Source organism: Ambystoma mexicanum, chromosome 4q (genome assembly GCF_040938575.1).
Source record: "Ambystoma mexicanum isolate Mex_15411 chromosome 4q, UKY_AmexF1_1, whole genome shotgun sequence".
Taxonomy (NCBI): Eukaryota; Metazoa; Chordata; class Amphibia; order Caudata; family Ambystomatidae; genus Ambystoma; species Ambystoma mexicanum.
This window is the reverse complement of record NC_090928.1, coordinates 199,298,102-199,321,048: the sequence shown is the minus strand read 5'-3', so window position 1 is coordinate 199,321,048 and position 22,947 is coordinate 199,298,102. Positions and strand designations below refer to the sequence as shown.

General features: G+C 45.8%; 1 protein-coding gene across 4 annotated transcripts in view; it reads left to right on the top strand.

The window, feature by feature from the left end:
- Nucleotides 1-22,947, top strand: part of ARID1B (AT-rich interaction domain 1B) — a 1,170,625-nt gene that overhangs the window by 914,201 nt on the left and 233,477 nt on the right. The gene's annotated exons all lie outside the window — the stretch shown is intronic.

Here is a 22,947-nt window from a genome sequence, read left to right as displayed (position 1 = left end):
ATACTAATGCATCTATTGCCAATTCTTAATTCTAGATACAAATTGTGTGGGAAACAATGTTATGCAAAAGAAAAGTGTTCAGGAAATGATATGTCAGGATAGTCAAGCCGTTGGCTTCCCTTCTCTGCGTTTTCAGCAGGGGATAAGGCGGCACGCTCAAGCTTTGCCGTTTCTCTACCTTCTCTAGCACAACGGTGCAGTTCAAGGCTCCAACATCATGGCCTTCTGTGCCAAAGCCTCTTTGCGTTTCAAAGTCTCTTCTTTCAGAAGGCCTGATGTAACAAACTAATAATAAAGTTCCTTTCCGTTCAGGATTCTCCTACACACACACACTTCTTGGGTGATTTACTGCTCACTCTGGATCCCCCTCTGCCAGGCTCAGATCCACTTTTACACAGTTTGTATTTTCACATATACACAATTTTCTGGATTTCCACATATCCAATTACTCGGGTGATTGACTATTCACTCCAGATCCCCCTCTGCCGGGCTCAGATCTGTTCAAACACAAAATCTTCAATCCGTCGTCTTCTGCTAGGTTCGGACCAACTTTATCTACTTTGCCATCAACTTTCTTTACTGCATCAACATCAAAGACGTTCGATTGTGCACAGGATTTTGCTTGACCCATTGCAGGACCACTTAGATTCACAATCCTTTGCCACTCTCACTTTTTTCAACTCTCAGCTGGACACCTTACAGAGACCTTTGATTGAGCATGCACGCAGTGCCGGACCACTCTGCCAAAGATATCGTATATCTTGGATTCAAAGTTAAATCACTCATCTACAGTTCAACTTTACTTGCTTTGGTTATCGCACGCGTTTCATACAATGTCCGTTCCAGTGCTCACCATACAATGTTGCCGCTTGCAACCTTGGCTTCAACACAGACCGGTCTTGTATCGGTCTCCCCAACTCACCGCCTGTGTTGATTTCACTGACTCTACTTTGTTGGAGCCAAGGACCGTACCACAGCAGCTGGCAAATCTCCCTCCATTGATTTTCGAAGCGGGAGGGCTCCGGGTACCTCTGACACACAATACAGGATTCTTCAGCCTGGTTTCCTGGTCATACGCTTTCTGTTCTCGAGGCTTCATGAAAGTAACGGGTTCTTGTCGAAAAGGTCAAGGGAATTTCCTACTGGTGATTCCCTTCGGTTTCGCAGTCTTTCTCTTCGTGTTAAACTACCATCTTGGAACTGTCTCCTCGTGTGCTTTGCCTCGCTTAGAGTGTACTCTTGTGCTACCCCTTTTATCTGTGTGGGGAAGTGTAATGGAAGTCAGATGTGGGTGATGGTCAGTAATTGCCTGCGCCCCTTGTATTGGGACACCTCAGGTATACGGCTCGGGTGTTAGTCCCTTTTCTCTCATAGCACTCTCTCTGTGATAGTGTTTGTGTTGTGAAGGGGATGGGGGGGCGCAGGCAATTGACTTCCTAAGTATCCTACCTGGTAGGATGGGGTGAAGGTGTTACAGGGCAGGGGAATACCGCGTCTCACCATTCGGTGTCCCACTCCCCGAAGACCCCTCACCAAGGTGATCCGTCCGCACAGGTCCACCCCCAGGAACTGAATCCAAAAGCGATGTCCGTGTCCTGGCCACCTGGATGACAGATCCCAGGGGACTAGTGGGCGAGACACCTTCTGGTTTCTCAGTGTGCACCAGCTAATGTTAGCACTTATCATAATTATGTTGTTAGATCACTCTTTATTATATAAACAACTTTAAATTACTAAGATTGCCAATCGGAAGGGACCGGAGTTAAGAAAGGGATGAGAAGCAGTGAACACATTCCACTCTGGCTAGACAAACTGCCTGGTAAGTTCACTTTATTAAATTGGCCATTATATCATGTATAAGATCTGCTATTAGTAAAAAAGAGAAACAAAGTAGCAATTGAAGTCACCTGTGCATGGCACATGGCTCAAAAGAATTCTCCTGTAGATAAATACAATTCATTTAGATATTTCATAAAAAGACAAAAGAAGAGGTTCAATTTTCTGCAAGGCTCTAAAGCAATGGTCTTTAAACATTTTTGGCCTGGGTCCCCCCCCACCCCCCAGCAAAATTTGAGCAGGCCGGTCCCCCCCCAAATATGCCAAATGGACAGTATGTACAAATGGCTATGAACTATTGTACGCTGTCACCGCACCCTACTCCCATTATAGTGCATGGGCTCCCCCACCACCAGCCCCCATCACAATCGCTGGGCTCCCTCAATCCCACTCCTACCCAGTCCCTGGGCTCTCCCCACCCTGATCCCAGCGCCCCCGCCCATCCTGCTCCCACCACAGTCCCTGGGCTCACTCCACCCTGTTCCCAACACAGTCCGAGGGCCAGTTGGAGCTGGTGAATTTTTTAAGTGGAGGAGCATAAATATTTCCCACAAAAATGCCATAGCGACAGAGCGCAGTGAGGGGGCACAAACCAATCAAAGGTGGTTCAGGTGGTTTTCCCTCCTTTTTGAATTTTTTTAAATGTTGCATTTTAGAGAATACTTTAAAAAAAAAAATGGGTAAAAAGCCAAACAGTTTGCAATTGGCGCCAGGGGGACAAGGGGGAAAGCATGCTATTTTTGTGTGGACATCTATGATAGAATACCATCCCTGTCCCCTGGGCTCCACAGCGCCTCTGAAGGAGAGCTGATTTTGGCAGGTGAATAGGGGGATTGTGCAACAAAGGCCTTTTTAAAATGCCTTTGTCGTACAACCCTCCTTCAACCCGCTACCCCTCACTAGCCAAAATCAGCTCAACAAACCAAAAACACACACACACATACACACACACCTTCACTTAGGCACACCTTCACTCACTCACACACACACACACCTTCACTCACACACACACCTTCACTCACACACACACCTTCACTCACACACACACCTTCACTCACACACACACCTTCACTCACACACACACCTTCACTCACACACACACCTTCACTCACACACACACCTTCACTCACACCTTCACTCACACACACACACCTTCACTCACACACACACCTTCACTCACACACACACGCACATCTTCACTCACACACGCACATCTTCACTCACACACGCACATCTTCACTCGCACACACATCTTCACTCGCACACCCCCTTCACTCACTCGCACACCCCCTTCACTCACTCGCACACCCCCTTCACTCACTCGCACACCCCCTTCACTCACTCGCACACCCCCTTCACTCACTCGCACACCCCCTTCACTCACTCGCACACCCCCTTCACTCACTCGCACACCCCCTTCACTCATAACACAAGCATACACGCATCCATACACATTTTAAATAAAAAATAAATGAACGTAAACGTACCTTCTGCTGGGAACTGCGCGTGGGTGCTAAACTGCCCCACTCCAGGTTGCTCTGTCCGTATGTGGAGTTGCAGTAGCTCCCGCTTGCACATACAGACATGCAGTGCCCCAGCCAGCATTTCCAATGAACTATGCAAGTTTGGTGAAACATAACTCCCCCAGCCTTGCATGGCTCAGTGAGCATGTGCGGCTAGGGAACTGAACTGTCAAAGGGAAACAGAGTTTCCCTTTGACAGTTCAGCCAGCCCAGTAGCACTCCCTTAGCTGGAAAAGGCAGCTAAGGGAGTGCTTGGTGTTTCACTGGGCTGGCTCCTCAGCTCCTCCATTATGGGTGAGGGGGCCACTGGGTGGACGCCCCCTCGCCATTATTGCTGAGCTACCGGGCTCTGACTGGCCTATAGGGCAAGTCCCATACCAAAAACTCAAAATGGTAGTTTAGGCCAGTCAAAATGGGCCACTTTTTTGAGCCAGTGTGGGCCAGTTTGATGAGTTACTTCACTATGCAGCTAGTAGTTTTAACCATTATTGCTGAATAAATGTTCTTTAAATATAACAATTTGATTACATTGTAACAACAAAAAAAACTTTGGGTACTATTCAAACAGTCTGTGCCTAAAGGAATGAATAGCCATTTGCAACTGCAGGCCACTTTTTCATTGTTGCCTGATACAGTTTTATGGTCTACTCCCACAATGCGAGCCGCCCCTGCCCATAGCCTCCATCCTAAACAAACTTATTTTTTACATTTCATGTTGGGCTCTCGCACGCCCCCCACTGGGATGCCCACAGTTTGAAGACCTCTGCTCCAAAGTGAAAAACGATTCCTGGCCACTGCACAGACCCCGTCTACCTAGGTTAACTGAGAAATAGATAAGGTCACCTATGTTTCCAAATGTTGCAATATGAGAAAGGCTAGACCCACTTGGTCTGGCCAATATACAAACATCTGGTCAGATCTTCTATCACCAAAATCCATGGTGTCCATCTTGCATGCTTTGGTCTGAAGTCAGTTGTAACCTACCAGTGACACCTGATCTAAGGCTTGATTAGGTGACAAATAGGATATTGCCCATTGTGTCTGAGCAGAAGCTGTGAATGCGTAGATTTGGACTTCACGTAAGCCAATCTGTTAGGAAAGTGGACATTTGATTAAAAGTGGCTGGATACCAGGGAGTAGCCCTGAGGGACACCACAGGTCAATGCATGTGACTCAGATGTAAAAGGCAGGCCAGTGACCACTAGACCCTCGCATATGCAGTGAAAGAAAGCCATTCCAGGTTACATTTGACAGATGTGATCAGGAAATTTGTAATTTCAAGTAGTCTTATATAGTGCTCTTCTGCCAATAATGTTGGCCTCGTTGCGCATGGCTCTGTAAGAAAGGAGGGCATGTTGCGTTAGTCGGATAGCAGGAAGGCAGAGACAGAAACCTTTGGTGTTGATGGATCCAGGTCTGAAGTACCAGTTACCTGTGTGTCATTGTGAAAATCTCTTAAGTTGTTTGTGGTTGGTACCAACTAGGCTGGTTAGCCATATGGGCATCCCCGGATTGTGGAGCGTAAAAATTGACAGCATGGTTGTCGATAGAACATGAATTGGGTCTGAATCTGTTAAGTACATTACACATGCCAGATCGTCTGTAGGCATGTTGGAGGTGTAAGGATGTAAGACTTTGGTAGTGAGGAGTTAGTTGAATGGTGAGGGGTTGCCGAGTGCAGGGGTGAGGATATTGTCACTCCCTTGCTCTTGGTGGTAGATTTCACTGAGAGTAAAGGTGCAGACCAGTACCATGCAGGAACAGTTCCATAATTCAGGTTGTATTGCCACACATGGCAGTGCTATGAGTTGCTTGTTGTATGCAATTTAGCACAAAAGTCTCTAGTGCACAGTTTTTAATCGGTTGCTAATATTTTAAATTGCTTTCATAGTAGTTTAAAAAGCCAAGTGTTGAACAGTTTCCTGAAAGTCGGGTGGTTCTCCTCCAGTCGGAGAGGTTTGGGTATGGTGTTCGACAGGTTTGTAGCTAGAACTGAAAAAGAGGATCCTCTTCCTTGGGGAAGGGTCAAGAGAGTAATTTAATCAGATTATGGAGGATTAATGGATTAGGCATTTTAGTGAATTATATGGCAAACCGATAGGGGAAACTGTTAATGTACAGCGTGTTGATATTAGAAGTAATATTCAGTTTTACTATGAAGGCATTTTGGGAGACATCAGTAATTTTAAAATCATTCGGAGCAGCAGTGGATAGGTTGGCTAATGTAACTTTGAAATCCAATCCCCAACCATGGTCTAATGCCCTACTTTTTTTTAATTCAATAACGTTCTAAAAACCATGCACCTTCCATCCTCTTGGACATTTTCTTTTATTGTCCCCATTTTCAAGAAGGGCAATTCGGACAATCCATCCAACTATCATCCCATTGCCCTACTTGATGATCCTAGAAAAGTCTTTGCAGGTCTGCTTTTGGACAAATTGAATAATTGGGCTCATACTAATATCGTGCAAGACACATTTCAATCCATTTTTTCCCAAAGGATCATGGATTCACTTAAATGGAATCATTCTGTGAATCATGCAATTGGGAGCAAAACAGAAGAAAATGTCACTCTTTTAAGGCTTTTGTCAATTTGGCTTCTGCCTTCGACAAGGTTAATCGATCCAAATTATGGTTCGGATTAAAATCTTGGAACATGCCAGAATAGTTACTATATTACATAGTCCAGCTTCATACTGATACTCCAATAAGTAGAGGACTAGACTCCTCAGGCAAGATGTCATTATCCATCAAAACGTTTTGTGAGCTCTATCAGGGATGCGTGTTGGGCCAGCTCTTTTTAATCTTTACTTGCCAGATGTTGGGTTGGCTTTGAGTAAAGCCAGAGGCTTACCTCCCATTTTAGGGTCTGGACCCATTCACTATCTTGCCTGTGCTGACAACTTAGTGATTTTAGACAATACCTGTATGATTACAACAAAGCTTTAATGCTTTAAGTAAATGTATGTTTACCCAATGACCTTGAGATGAACTGCTCGAAAACAAAAGGTTTGACCTTTAACAATTGTTACTACAAATGCTAACACATGACGTCTAGAAGGTGTCAAAATTGAAATAACGGATCATACTCATAAGTCCTGTCCCCTTTCCTCCATTCTTGTGGGTGTCCCGCAACATGGGGACGGTACCGGAACCTTTGGCAGCGAAAAATTGAGCTTCCCTTTAAATTTAGTACAGCGTGTGGAGGTGCAGGCTATGGCGTGGGAGCGCACCGCTGAGGCCCCGCCGCCCGGCACCACGTCTCAGTTCCCTTTTCCGCACGGTCAGGGATGGATCTGGCAGCCAGCGCAGAGACTTTAACTTTTACACTCGCTCCGCTTCATTATTTCTTCCGTCTTATTTAACCTCCCTTCGGTGCATTGCCTCCACCGGCACATGTCGGGTGCAGGAGGATTCACGAGATAGGCCTCATGCGACCACTCGTTCCTGGCCCCTGACTCCCCTGAACTAGTGCCTTGGGCCCAATCACCGCTGGGATGCGTTTGCTGCCTGCATCACTCTTGGTCACAGGGCATTGAAGAATCGGTTATCGCGTTGGAGGGAGATCTTCCACACTTCTCCCCCGACGCACCTTAAGGACTTTGTCTCCTGGACCTCTCGTCAAGACAAGGTAGGCCCTCTCTTCAGCACGGCTCCTCAGCGTTGCGACTCCTTCCTGAGGGTTCCCACAGGCAAGGGTTCCTCGGATTCAGGTTCTGGCAGGCCCAGGGCCTCTAAGGCTACTGGCTCCCAAACCGAGGGGGGGCCAATGGCTCTTCCGGGCGCTCCGGGGGCAGACCTGAGGCCGTCCTGGCTACCGGCTACCAAGCAGAGGGGCTCAGGGGCCCTACCGGGCTGTCCTTGGAAGGGCGAACTAGTTCATCCTTTTCTTCGAGCCCAAGGGGAAAGGGATCGTTGGGTGCCACCTCCAAGAGTCAGTCCTCAGCGCGATCCAGCACAACTACCGGCGCAGGTGCCGAGGGGTCCACACTACCGGAGCCCGCTCTGAGGTCGCCAGTCACAGCGTTACGACTGCCAGCCAGCCGAGGGCTCAGCACCTATCAGATTGATCTCGGAGTTTGGCGCTTTGGGTGCAAGACCCAAGATGTTTCCTCCCATGTCTGAGACCTCTCAGGGCCTTCTGTGACGCTCACCTGACTCCCACGGAGGCGCAGGTCTGGTTTGGAGTGTTGTTGCTTCTTCTATGGTGACGCGCAGGACCCGGAAGATGAACTAGACCGGACCTTCGAATCTGGCTTGTCTGGCTCGCAGGAATATCTTTCTGTATGTGAAAAGGGAGTATTAACAATCTGCGGGAGAAAGTATAAGCCTCCCGCTCCCTTCTCACCCCTCTACGAAACCCTCCTGCGACCCCCACGTGAAGTCTCACCTTAGGGTTTGAAAGGTTGAGCTCTCCATCCTGCTTCTCATGCAGGGGCGCGTTGTATCCAGTTACTTCACTGGGATTTTGATTGTAGAGGGTTCAAGTTTTGTTTTCCCGGTAAAGTACCATAAGGATTCTGTTAATGAGTATGATTCCGCAATAATAATTGTTCGTTGTCTCTTTTTCAGGTGCGGAAACTATTCCAAGAAGAGCTGTGGAACCGAAGAATGAGACTCTGGTGAGCTTGATGAGAGTTCTCTGTGTCCTTGTATCAATACGCTCACTAACGCTGATGTCTTTTTTTCCCCATAGGGGCCGGGGTCCGGAAATGCCAGGATGCGGCACCGACCCGAAATGAAGTTGGAATAACCCAACAGGTAAGCTTTGTAATGGAAATTAAGGTTTCCTTGTTGTCTTTCCCCTCTCACCTTTATTCTTGTCTTTTTCTCCCTAGGCGCGGTGATGTGTCTGCAAGTCCAGATGTCGCCGTAGAACGTGATGTCACCTTGTACAGGTGAGTGAGATGCGGCGCTGCAGCGATCGATGCGATGTGCTTTTAAATGGATGTCTTCATTTTCAGGACCGTCGGTGAGATGTCTCCGGAATGTGGATTTAGCAGGAAAGGACTCTTCTTTACCCTTTTCTCTTCTCTTCTCTCTTTGCAGGTGTTCCAGGATGCTGGCAGGAGTGGCAGAAGACAGAATGCAGGAGAAAACACGGTGAGCGTCCAGCTGCTAGATGCAGAACAACACGAAGCGTGAGTTGCTGCTTGGGCGTGGCATAAATAGCCTTCAAAGTAGTTCCAGGTATGTATCCTTCCTCTCAGGTATGTATTCCTCCCCTGACCACACCCGTGTGGTTAAGTAGTTCCAAAGATAAAGTAGTCCCATTCCGGCCTCAGAAGGCCTGGATGTTGCAGCATGGTCTGCATCAGGTAAGTTAACACTAAGCACCTTTAACACAAAGTCCCCTTTTATGAACCTGGCGCCAAAGGCGCCAGAACTGTGGCCCGATATGAGCCTGGCGCCAAAGGCGCCAGGTCTGAGTCCAAAGAGCCCCTACTTGAGGCTGTTGTGACTTCCCTTGAAGACATGATGTCTGCCTCTGGGGTAGCTGGGTCTTGTCTGGCACCTTGGAGGTAGGCATCATGACACCTTCGCAACCTCCCTCCCAGGGTATGGAGCAAGGCTTCAAAATGCCAGAGAGGCAGGTGACAGAGCCTGGCAAGCTGGCGGCCATTTTGAATTCAACTTGGGGCCCACCCTTGCTCTCGTCCATTGAATTGGCTTTGATGGAAGATCCCAGTCCCCTTTCCTCTGGAAGTGGCAGAGGACTGTATGGTACAGGCATCTGGTCACCCCGGGGGTACATCTATCCATCGCAGCTTTATGGCTACACGCCGCAGGTGCCTTGGTGCTCTCACCAGGAGCAGAGACCCAGCGCCTCAGAGGGCCGTCCCCCTAAGGATGTGGCGACTAGCAAGGACCGCTTCATCGAGCACTTCCTCTTCCTCATGTGTTCCCCTCAGATGACGGGGCTCCTGAGGGATATAGTGAAGGAGGTGGTCCCGCATTTAGTGCTTCCCAGGCCACCTCCTCTGGGCTCTCAACCTGTTCCTCCAGTGCTACCGGTTCCATTGCCGGTCCCTCCCCCGGTACAGGCCCTACCAGTCATTCAGAGCCCTCTGCCTACTCCTGTACCACCAATGCCTCCCCCTCAGCAGCCGTTGGACCTGATGTACAGGTAGTTGGACAGCAAGTTCAGGATGACGGACGGGGAGCCAATCCTCCTCTCCTCCAACCCGCAGCCCCATTCTTCAGTGGTGGCTGCGGCCTCCGTATATTCTAAACTGTTGTCTTTGTCTTCCACCACGGGAGCCACCTCCAGTTGTCTTTCAAAGGAGGACAAAGTCCTTGAGGCTTTGGGCAAACGGTGTTATGCCATCTCAGAATTGCATCTGCGGCAAGCCAACGGCCTCTTGGCTGCGGCCAACCAGAAGCTGTGGCGGGAGCTCGGGGAGTTTCTGGCCGACTGATCTTTGGAGAGGCAGGCCTCCTTCAAGGCCGTTCTGGCGGATGCCTGGGCCATTGCACAGGACCTCCATGGAGTCTTCGGTCTCCCACAACGACACAGCCAACAGGGGGCTTTCCCCGAGTGTTGAGATGGGAAGGCCGGCGTGGATGTATGCCACTAAATTTTCATCTGACGTGCAAGTGCAGTTCATGGATCTGCCTTAGAGGGCTTAGACCTCTTTCATTTGTCAACACCGATAATGAGTTGACAAAGAAGAAAACTTCCACTCAAACCGCCAAATCCTTGGCCATCCTGACAAAGCCAGAACGGAAGGCCTTTCCTCAGTCTCAGGGCAAGACTGAATTCAGCCCCCTTTCACCAGCTTCAAGGGGTTGCGGAACCGCGGTATGCGTAGGCCTGATGGGTCGCCCAGCGACAACAGGAGGAAGCATCAGAGGACTTTGTGCTGGTTTTGTTCGCTCCACTTCCTCTGCACAGTGGCGGGTCTCCTCTGCTTGGAGGGACATCACCTATACCCTTATGTAGATGACTGGCTGGTGAGAGCAGGCTCACCCAAAGGGGTGCTACACTCCTGCCAGAGATTTTCAGATATTCATCAGCTGGGATTCTCCCTCAACCAAGTGAAGTCGCAGTTGTGCCCCTCCCAGGATTTGATAGGGATGCGTTGGAACACGTCAGTTTAGTGGGTGTTCCCCACGCCCGAGAGGCTCCTCTCCCTTTGCAAGGCGGTAGGGCACTTTCTGGCCAACTGTACCACCTCGGCATGGTGCTTCCAGCAACTTCTGGGTCTGTTGGCCTCCTGCATGCTCACTGTTCAGCACGCCCGCCTCAGCGCCACCTGGCCGCCAATTGGGCTCAGGACATTGGGGGAAAGGTGGGAGATCAGTCGGAAACGATCCCGATACCCCCGCTCTGCCTGACACATATTCACGGTTGGACAGCAGTGTCTCAGTGGGAGCCCCCTTCTCCTGGATGGAGTCTATCCTGGTGGTGACGACAGACTCCTCTCTTGCGGGATACGGGGCTTCTCTGGTGGCCTATGTCATTCATGGCACAGGTCTGTTCTGGTCATTACGGACATTTCTACTACAATGTTTTACCTGGACAGGCAGGGTGGCACCCATTCTCTCCCTCCCGCACCCCCCCTCAGAATGGGCCTTAATAGTTGGGGGTTGGATTTCAGCAACCCGCCTTGGGGGGACAGCAATGCAGAAGCGGACCAGCTGAGCCGCTGGGGTTCAACACATACGAGCGTTGCCCCTGTACCAATGTTTTTACACAGACCTGGACTTGTTCATATCTCCTCTGAATTCCAAGTGCCCTCAGTTTACTTCATGGGCAGGACAGAGTCAGGGGTCTCTGGGAGACTACTTCAAGATCTGTTGGCAGGGCCACAGGTGTTATGCGTTCCTGCCTCCCCCTCTGCTCCAGTGGACCCTCTGCAAGTTCCGGGCCTCGGTGGGCTGAAGCCTCATCCTAATTGTCCCTCACTGGCCTTCGAGAGCCTGGTTTTCAGATCTGCCGCAGTTGCGCTCCAAAGGTTCCGTCCACCTTCCGATCACCAGCAAGGGCTTCCTGACACAGCAGGGCGGGCAGTGGAACATCTGGACCCAGCCAGGCTGACACTGGTGGCCTGGTTCCTGACCATCAAAGGCTTCAGCAAGCGCAATTTTCAGATGACAATTAGGACATCATTCAACAGGCCGGGAGGCCCTCTACGCGGTCCCAGTATAAGAGCAAATGGACTAGGTTCTGCTATTGGGCTTGTGATGAATCCTGTCACCTGTCCTCTGGAGGATGTACTGGCTTTCTCAGCACACCTGCCCCGTTCGGGAGATCAGGTGGATAGTTGCTGTACTTATCTGGTGGCCATCGGGGCGTACAAGAATTCCTCTGTGCATGGGTTTTCAGCGGCCAGCCTGGTGGTTAAGGCCCATTTCAAGGCGTTTTCTAGGATTTTTCCTCCGGTGCGTAGGCCACATCCAGTCTGGGACCTCAATGTGGTTCTCTCAGTATTGCAACGCAGACATCACGAGACGGATGGCCTCTGTGGACATCTGGCTGGTTACACTAAGACGGTTCTACTGGTGGCACTCACCTCTGCGTGCAGTATCAGTGAGCTGCATGCATTGTCTTCGTGTGAGTCCTCGACCACATTTCACAACAAGGTCCCCTTGCAAACTCACCGAAACCTCTTGCCCAAGGTGGTCTCCCGGTTTCATCTGAATCAAGAGATCTGCCTACTGGTGTTCTTTCCGGACCCACAGTCTGAGACAGAGGGCACTACATTCCTTGGACCTCAAGAGGGTCCTGACGTTTTAACTCTCGTACAAAATCCTTCATGAAGTCTGAGGCATTATTTGTCACTTTTGGGGGCTCCTCTCCCGACTATCAGGCGTCTAAGGCTTCTATTGCCCGTTGCATGGTTCAGGCTATCTCCGAAGTGTACATGGCTATGGGCAAATCAGTTTCTGAGGGGATTCATGCCCATGCGGTTAGAGCTAATGCCACGGCTGTCGCGTTTCAGAGACATCTTGGGATGCCATCAGCAGGGCGCCTACTTGTCCTACTCCATCTGCCTTCTGTAAACACTATCCCCTGGATACCAACTCCAGGCGAGATACAGAGTTTGTCAGGCGGTTCTGAAGAACCTTTTTGCTTCATCCTAGATATGAGGTAGTTTGTCACAACTCCACCCTATGTTCTTGTTCGGTGGAATCACCCACAAGGATGGAGGTTAAGGGACGGGACTTATGAGTAATTAGAGTACTCGTAGTCCATAGTCCCCTTTCCTCCATACGTCCCACCCACATTCGCTCCAAGTATGCCAAGGGCTAACATGTAATGTGTGTAGCCAGGTATCTAAGCGTCTGATGGGTCCAAAGGGGCCTAAGGTGAGGCACCTGGAGGGGGGGGCCAGGGAGTCTGGGGTGGGCATGTTCTCACAGCCAAGGTTGCGCCTCTGTTTGCTGTATTAAATTTCAAGGGGAAGCTCAATTTTTTTGCTGCCAAAGGTTTATAGTACTGTCCCCGTGTTGGGGAACGCCCACAAAGATGGAGGAAAGGGGACAAGGTGTACTCTAGTCACTACAGTGAGTAACTTCAATATTTAAATATTTGGGTTACATGTTTTATAGCTCACCATCTGTAAATATAATTTACACTACCTTACGATCTAAAGCAAGATTGGCAATTGCCAAAATGAGGAAAATGAATGTACGATTTGGCCGCTTTTCTTTAATAACAGTATATAACAATGGTGACCACTTACCTTTGTATGGTGCTGAAATTCTGTTAAAATATAATTAAGTTTGCTGGAATAAATTGGGTGGGCTGATTGGAGACGAACCTGGTCACTGCCAAACTGCCCGCCGAATGTTGTATTGAGATTCAAGCTAGGTTTAACATCTGTCCACAATGGTACAATGTTGGGTCACTAATGCTTTGTATGAAAATTATGAGCTCTGCAGGTGCATCACTGTTTGGTGTCTTAAAAATCCATGTAAAGGAGATGCAAATAATGTAACCTTTGCTGCTCAGGTTTTGAAGCGCTGCTCAGACGCTAAGTGTTCCTCTACAACTGCTAATCGAGAATCTGCAGAAAGTTTTAAGTATAATAAATGATTATGATTGGTGTTGTACTAAAGTGAAGATCTGAACCTATCATCTATACTGCATCATTATATATTTATTTATATATATATATATATATCTCAAATCCCTCTACAACTATGCCATTCGCACCCTCTGTCTTCTCCCTCCTCACGACTCCATCTCCTCCTCGCTCTCGCAGCTTGGCTGGCTTTCCTTTAATTCCCAACTCAAATACCACTTCCTCTGTCTTGTCTTTAAATCTCTTCATGATCTTGCTCCCCCATATCTCTCCTCTCTCATCTCATTCTATACTCCCTCCCGTTCCCTCAGCTATGCTGATCACTTCCTTCTCCTTGTTCCTCCGTCCCCATGTGCCTCCTCTCGCTCCTTTCAGCTCCTTGCCCCCCTCCACTGGAACTCCCTTCCCCTCTCTATCCGTTCCATCCCCACTTATTCCTCATTTCGTGTCTCCTTAAAATCTCTTCTTCTCCACTCCCCTACCTGATACCCTGATCCTCCTCTGCGTCCCATCCCCCCCTCTTTTATTCTCCTCATCTTACCCCTCTCCCCCTGCCTTGTCTCCTATGTCCCCTCTCCTCCTCCTCCTCCAGCTTATCTCACTTCCTGTTCCCCACTCCCTTCCCCTCTCCACCCCTTCTTCCCTCATTTATCTCCACTGGCAAATTGTTCTAGTTGCTGTATTACTGGTTGACTCATATTTTGGAATTGCTTCTATTGTTGTTGTATTCTTGTTGTTATAATGTACAGCGCTTTGGCGTAAAGCGCTATATAAACATAAACATCATTGCTGCCGACGAAGAACCAACCCGTAAGTGTGCGATCAGTTGTTGTCAAATGTTATGTCGATTCTGTGTTAATCACCTCTTTACTGAAACTTTAAAGCACATTCTTATAGGCTGTCCTAAATTACAGGAAGTAAGACACGGTTTTTGCATCTATATTCATGAAAGGAATTTTACAATTCGTTTTTTCTTTTGGTGCCAAATGTGTGCTGGGAAGCAAATATTACTAACTTTGGCAGGCTTAAGATATTTGATGCAAATTCTAGAAATGCAATCGTAATATTTAGGATGATTCTAGGTATTCTTGTGCGCTTGTATTGCTTATACTTCACAACAATTCTGTATTTATTTTATTATCTTTCTTTTAATCGAAATTGGTATAGTATGTTACATTTTGTCTATGACAATTATTTATTTTTAACCAAAACGGATAAAGTATGTTATATTTTGCTAAGTAATCGTTATTTGTAATTTCATGGCCATATCACATCAGGTATGGTGCATTGGTATGGTTTTATCATGCAAACATCATGTGTGCGCTTCCGGTGAGAGTAGCTGGAGACAATGAGAGAGTGAGAGGGGAGAGCCACTAATAGAAGGAAAGAGACCCGGTGGAAGGAAGCTGGGAGAGAGCGAGTAGCGGGGCTCGGAGCAAAGGTAGTGTGGATATTAACACTTTGAAGATCGGATTGAAATAGTGTTGTTGATCCTTTTCTTGAGATTCGACTTCCGGATTTAACCTGGTTTTTGACTAAAGCGCCCCGGATCAAGTTTTACGGCAATTTACTTGCGCTTTTTGAAACAATAGATGCACCCATTGATTGGTGTGTCGTGTAGCTCTGATTAGTGGCACACTGTACTAGCAATTATACAGTTAAGATTACATCCATTTTTGAGATGTGAAAACTGACCCATTGTGCACAGTGTTGAAGCAATCTACAGCATATTTACAGAAGCTTTCCCCTGATGAATGTTCAACCGTTTGAGTCGTTGATGAACAGAAACATGTCGGGAATTTCTTTTTTTAAACACATGTAGAATGTTTATTGTTTTATTTTTGAGTCTTGTTGTGTTTTGTGCAATTACGTAAGAAGTTTGTTTAGACGATAGGTCTAGGTATTAGGTTATTTGTTAATATCCTTCCACTGTGTTTGGTGTTTGTGGGTCCATTGATGTTTTAACCATTTGTGGTACATTTTGTAATAAATCGACTTTATTTTTATATTTCATCAGCATACAGTCCAATTTTTTCTAGACTGTGTTGCCGGAACATCATGAAGTTTAGGTAGGTTCTTTGAGGTCCATAATAATTAGTTATTTTCCCTGTCATTTCTCCTTGTTACAAATATATGCGGTTTCATTTAAACCATTGACACAGATATCAAACAAAAGAGGATCCTGCTTGCCATATCTTGTTTAAGTTACGAACTACCACTAGTGCAGCATTGCTGGACCTAAGTGTTCTCGTAGGAGTGTAGTGTTGAAACTCGCTTCTGAAGGAGTAAGGGCACTCTCCGTGATGTGAACGATAGGGCTATGCACAAGGTTTTGAAATTAACCTTTTTTTTGTATGGCTAGCCAGTGGAGTGTAGATGCTGTGAAAGGTCTGAAAGGATTTGAGCACTGACATGATCAATATCTGCCTCCATGCAAAGGACAGCAATTAGGACAGTTTAGGACAGATTTGCAGGATCCACTTTTTATAGGTCAAGATTGGAAAAAAAACAAAGATGTCCAATATTTTTGGGTAGTCTCTAGAAATGTGACTGCAGGAAATATAGTGCAAAGAATGACTCATTTAAAAGAATGCAATAACGTTAAGAGGAGAATCCACAGCCTGCTTTCAGTCATAAGGTACTAACCTTGATTACTTATCGTAGTTTAGCAAATCTGCAATATATTTCATCCAACACTGGGGACGAGTGTCTCTGGGGTAGTGGTGGAACTTCTTACCTTGACCCACAAGATGATCAGAGGGTATAAGACTGGCAAAGAAAATCATTACAGCATCTTTAGACATACTTGTGTGTACTTTAGTCAAGAGTCCACCCTGACTATTGTTCCTAGCAAAGGCCACCTCCCTGTTATGTTTGATGGTTGCTACTATATTAACAAATGCACTACGTAATCTCAGGGAAGTGCAGAACGGGAGAGAACAGGCATGAGTAGATTGCCCCTACGGTTCTATGGCAAAACTCAGATTAAGTATTCCTCATTGTCATTATGCAGTGGTAATGCTTAATTTTATTCCGGGAATTACAGCGCGTAGCTAATTTATTGTGATATCCACAGCTGCATAACGTTATCGTAAACCTGAGAGATTTTCAGATGGCTAGGTGAATGGCCACTTATTTATTCATTCATTTAAGTCTATTTTCTATTATTGGCATAGGCGGGTACACTACATATCGAATTCACAAATGATCATATCTCTTCCTCTTTTCACTAGTACAGAGCTATCTTCCCCGAAACTACCAGAGGAGACCCATGCTATGCTAGACTAACCAAGAAACTCATGGTGCTGGGTCCGCCCGCGCAATTAGTACAAGTAAGGCTTTACCAAGATATGCCTCAGAAAGGCATCTACGGGTGGTCTTACCATAAGATGCCACCTCACTCTAAAGTGAAGACTCCAGCCAACCATATAAGCAACCTGAAGGGTATCGAGCCTATCCCCACGAGTAACCCACTGCGCTGAAAGACTACACCTCTGAAATAACTAACTAGATAATAAAAAAGTTTTAACAACCTAAAACGATTCATACACTTCCTAAACACATTCACTCTTCAACCTGCTTAGTTCCTTCTAATGCCACAAATAAATGTCTTGCCCTACCTAAAAACCCTGTTTCCTTTTTCTGCTACTACACCCCACTTGGTTTACCTGACAGAGATGCACTTTGTGGACTTTGAAACCTTGAAGCGCTCCTAGCTGATGCTCCCCCAATCAGTTCTACTTCACAGCTGGGCTGCGAAACCTCTGCTTCAGGGACCAGATGGGCCTCTTAGTGCCTGAAAACCACTTTTTTCGTGCTCGAGCTGTTTCCTGCAGTGAATGACCACAGTCGAGCTGGACGAACAGGAGACCCCCAATATTTTCAGAGCGCTTAAGGCTCCTACCTGGCTCGCCAAATTGTAGGCGTGGACCTGTAGCTCCGCCCCTTTACCTGAATTGGGCCCACCTCTAAAATTAGTAAGTGCGCCTTTTGTCCACAAAGAAAGTTTATTGTAGAATGGCCAGGAGGGGGCTTAGATGACATCTAAGAGTCAAACTAACCCTGGTCTCTCTGAACCACACAAAGAACACACATTCTATACAATTTGCTACAGTTAATAAACTCCCCTAGATAGCGTTACAAAGTCATCCCCCAAACATGATTGGCTGTCCTGTACAGAGAAATCTAAAACCCACACAGTTCCTTGGACTCCGACATTATAACACAATCCCCTAGAAACATAACTACAAGATTTGCATTTTCAACACACATCTTCCCAAAAGACCCTCCAAATTTGGTGGCAGCCTTGCCAGACCTGTACATTGTCCGATTTTTATGATTGCTACGTGGCTGACCTTTTTCTATTCACATGAGTTCCGCCCACTCTCTGACAACTCAATCATTCTCCTAAAATGTATTAATACTGGTCTCAAGTGCCCCAGGAGAAGCCACCTGCTTCAAACACCCCATGAATTCACAAGATGCCTATCTTTTTTACAAGTGAGCTCTCCAGTTCACCAGAGATCTCATCTTCCCTTGCCCTCCAGCACTTAAGCCATCTGCAAACTGACTGCAGCTACACCATTGATCATCTTGAAAATCCTGTTCCCCAACTGCTGACGAAGCCTTCGCAAACATTTGCTATGATGGTGAAAACACCCTTCTGATCAATCCACAATGCGGATACCCATGATACACAGAGCAATCCCACCTCATATATTTTACTAAATTCGAAAAACACTTCCCATACATGTATACCATCATGTGTGCATTTATACCTATTTTGATCTCCTATCATGAGCACCATTCATACAGCTAAACTCTCTGTGCACATATTGATCGCCTGCTTTACCTTAGTGAGGAGGGGCCCTCAGTGCAACAATGTTTCATTGTTCTGTTTCTGCCTCTGTGCAAATCTACAAATGTTTTGCCTCTACTCAAAATAACACAAATAATTGGGATAGAGTACTGGTAGGTAAATTGACCACCGGCACCCAGAGGTTTCTTTGAATTGAGTGCCTAGGACTTGCAGGCACATTATGTAGTACCACTCCACATTGTATATGTCTCTTTACAGGGTCTTCAACATGGAGCCCTGATTAAGGCGGCAAGCAGGCACCCGTAGACCGCTGAAACGTGACATTTACTGGGGACAATTTGATCGGGAGTTGAAGACCCAAGACATTCATGTTGGCTAAAAAATGACCCTCACAACCCCTGTTCCACTAATACAGGCTAAATGCAACATCAATGAATAATTCTGACAAAGTCTCAATAACCTCTCCTATTTAACCCTAGATGGTTTTAGTTCAATGATTAGTGGTATAAAATAAGACCAACGGCCACCAGTATCTGTATAAGTTGTTTTCAGAACTGGAGGTTAGGAGAGAAGTAAATGAAAAACATCCTCAGAAAATGTATATAATTGTTTTGAACTCTTTGTTTCTTTGCACAAGCGTCACAGGTATCGCATGTATTGTTACATATTAATTTGATGTGACTTTATTAATTTATTGCTGTAGCAACTTGTCCAGGTCTATATTTGGACTTTTTTTTAAAATTATTATTTGTGGATTAAGTGTCATTGTTTGTCAATGCCAAAAATGTTGGTTTTATGATACTTCAATAACTATTATTAAAACTTGATATGACTTTTCTAGTTTTGAATTTCAGGGGACTATATACATCATTATGATGTTGTATTAAATCTTTTGTATTTGCACAGTCCCACCCTCTTTATTCTAATAAACTATACTCTATGAGGACCAGTGAAAGGTACACTAAGGTTCAGACCTGGGTTCTTCAACTTATGAGACCCAGCAGAACGACTAAAACAGTCCGAATTGATGGGCCCTTTCAGGACAATTTTTCCTTGAGAAAACACAGAGGTACACCCTTACGTTGTCTCCAGCATGGGTCTGGCATGGATTCACAAGCAACCCCTCCTTCTGACCCCTCTGTAGCTCTTCTTGGTCAATCTGCCTCTTTAGGTGCTTACCCAATCTGAAGATGGCTGCCAGAGGAGGGAATTGGGGAGAGGACCGTCATTGGGTGGGGGTAATATGACCCAGAGGACAGTGATTGGTTTAGAGGAGAAATACAGTTTTTAAGTGAAACTGTTTTTTCTTTCACAGAGGATTCCCAGCATGACTGGGAATATTCATGAGCATGCAAATCCATGCCAGACCCAAGCTGGAGAACAATAGTTACCGATAAATAAGTTGAACCTTATCTGTCCTTCTCTTGTTTTGATGGTTGGCTGTTAGGTCGCAGTGAAACAAATCAGCCAATTGTTGTCATAATAAAGGAGAGGGCAAGTAAGTAGATTAGTACTGCACCCCAAATACGCGATCCTGTGTGTATTCTTTGTTGCATTCCGGATAGGCAAGATAGGTTTGGCTCTTAAATTGAAGTCACCAGCCTCCCTACTCGTACAGATAAATGTTTTAAATCACTAGTGGACTCGTAGATGTGCAGTAATACAAAGTCCATTTCTTCACCAATGCATTTAAAAAAACAAGCATAGCTTTTTAGGTTACATTTTTTATTGTGCAAAATATATTTGAGACAAATCTTACAAAGTATTTTCGGCTTTATTTGATATGCTATTGGATGGTTAAATTTACAATTTGGGCAACCTTTGAATAAAAATATGATTGCAGGATGTCAAAATGTTCAGCACTATATAATTGAATTATAATCGCATTCAAAATCAAATGCTTAACTGTTGCGCTATATATATATATATATATATAAAATCAAAAACGAAATTTGTATGCATTGAAGTGAACCATATTAGTAGATTTAAAAATAAATAAAACGAAACCCATTTCTTAATCATAGTTGTGTATCAGACACGTTTAGTGGCAGCTTTAAAGATTTGATGGATAAGCCGGGCCTATGCCTCCATGGACTAATGCACCCATTGACTAATGCACCCACTACAGGGGCCTGTGTCACTAGTCTAATTTTCCACCTTAGTATATCCTTTAGTAAGCTGATAATGGATTTCCCTGATTATGTTTGTAATTTATACCGCACACTGTTGCCATTTTCATGCTCTCCAGGCTCTCTGACGAATCTAAAAAGAAGAGGGTGAAACGGGTTTACTAGTGGTAGGAGAGGGAGAGCGCAAACCTGCTTTTGCTGTTAAGTTGGTAGTTTCATTTCTGAAAAAATGGTCCCGGTTTAGTTTGCTTCTAGGAGGTATGGTTTATTGGGTGTTAGGGCGAGTGTGTGTGTGATTTTAGTCTCTTTATGGCAAGGGTTTGGAAATGGAGCATGTTGTGAATGTGAGTTTTTGGCAGAGGTATGGATTTAGCTGTATGATTTTAGAGTTTGTGCTGTGGTATTTGTGTGTGGGCGTTTTATTTAGTAGGAGTGTGGTGTTTGGAGAAATGTGTAAAGTTTTAGTAGGGTTAATGGTAGTGAGGGGGTCCTTATGCTGATGTTGGTTAGATAGTTTGGTGTTTACATTGAAATCTATTGTGCGGTGGTAGTGAGATTACGTTTTCTTTAGTTGGTGGCTGCCCAGCTTGGTTGACTTGACCCTGTATTCCCAATGGGACCTAATTTGTGGTGTTGTCTTTTTAATTATGTTGCCCACTTCTATACCGTGGTTATGATTTTTAAGATGAGAGCCAGGTTTTTAGTAATTTCCTGAAGGTTAGATGCTCCTCTATTGTGCATCTTTCCTTGGAAGTGATTTCCAGAGGTTTATTTTGAGATATTTGAAAAAGCTGACCCACTTCAGTTATTTTGTTTGGTTTCAAGGCGTATGCCATTGCTGGATCTCGGGGTGCTTCTTGGTCAATAGATGGATATTTCCTATTGCAGGATTTCTGCTCCTTGTCCATGAATATCTGGTAGCCTGTGTAGAGCTATTAGTGCTGGTTTGATGTGCTCTCTTACACAGTTTGAGGACTAGTCTTGCTGCTGCGTTCAGTATCCTTTGCACTTTTTTGGTTAGGTGTTCTGGCAAGGTAAGGCTGTTGGCACAGTCTATTCTTCACCTGAAAAGAAGGATGATGGCAAGTGTTCTGTGTAGGAATGTGAGAAACGGTAGTATCAGTTTGATTGTGTGCAGTAGTGAATAACAATTTCTTCACTACCTCACTACTACATTGACTTGAGGAGCAAGAGTTAGGTCATGGTTGATGGTCATTGCAGGACTGGAAAAATCACATACTTTACCTAGGTCTAAAGGCCATACTGTTAGCACAGAAGTCATGTCTTCCACTATTTCAGAACTACACGGTACTCGTTCTAGCAAACTGTATGATGGCTGTTTTACCTCAACAAGCATAGTGGCACCGGATCCCTCATCTTATGCATATTAGCTATTTTAAATCTGGGACTGGGCGATAGATCAAGGGATTTGGCTCGGACAACACAATACAGAATCAGACCGGCAGAGCAGACACTGATCAAATTCATACGAGTGGGAAATCTCAATGGAGATTGCTCAGAAACTGTAAAACCTTTTGTGCGTCCCATAGATATCGTCGCTACAACCAGCAAATTGAAATGCTGCAGGGTCCCCTTGTGGGAAGGTCCGGGGAAGAGCTCTGCAGGGGACGCATTCCAGATTGGTCAGGTATGAGATGTTCTGCGTTTTCTCCCTCTCCCCTGGTACAGAGGGTTCTGAGCAAATTCAGAACGAACGACGACTGTGCCCCGATTCTGATGGCGCCTCATTAGCCTTCCAGGGTGTGGTTTTTCAATCTCATGCGGATGACATCTCCGGGTCTGCTTCAGTTGGAGATATCTTAGAACATGATCTCACAGCAAGAGGTCTCAGTTCTTTACCCAAACCCATAAACAATCTCACTTGCGGCTTGGTTCTTGAGAAGTTAACTTTGAAACACCTTTGCCTCTCTGAAGACAATCAGCATAATGAAAAACACAGACAAGGGCTCAATATAAAAGAAAGTGGACAAGATGTTGTCGTTGGTCTCAGACAAAAAAATGATCTGCTACATTGCTCTCTAGATGAGGTATTGCCTTTTTCGGGATATTTATCTTGCTCATAGGTGCCGATAGATACTTGCAGGACTTGCATTGCCGCTAAAGGGGCATACAGAAACTTGAAACTAATGATATTCCCATCTGAAAATCCTGTGGTTAATAGGAAAATGCAAGGTTTAACAAAATCATATCCACCGGTCAGAAGACCACATCCAGTTTGGGATCTCAATGTAGTTTTATCAGCAATGGCCACAAATCAAGCTGTTGGCCTTTTGTGGATATCAAGCTGGTCACGCTTAAAACGGTATTAGTTGCACTGACCTCTGCCAGATGAATCTGTGAGATTCAAGCACTTGCGTCTTTCAGAACTTTAATCTACATTCCATAGAGAAAAAGTACCGTTACAGACCCACCCATCATTCCTTGTGAAGGTTGTGTCACATCTTCACATGAATCGTGGAAGAAGTCTGCTGTGACGAACCAGGAGGAGGACTCGAACTAAAATGAGTCAGTTTTAGGATGTTTATTTTTTTTTTTATTATAAAAACGCCCATCTAACCCTACTGCTATGAGGGAAGTTCCCTGCCTA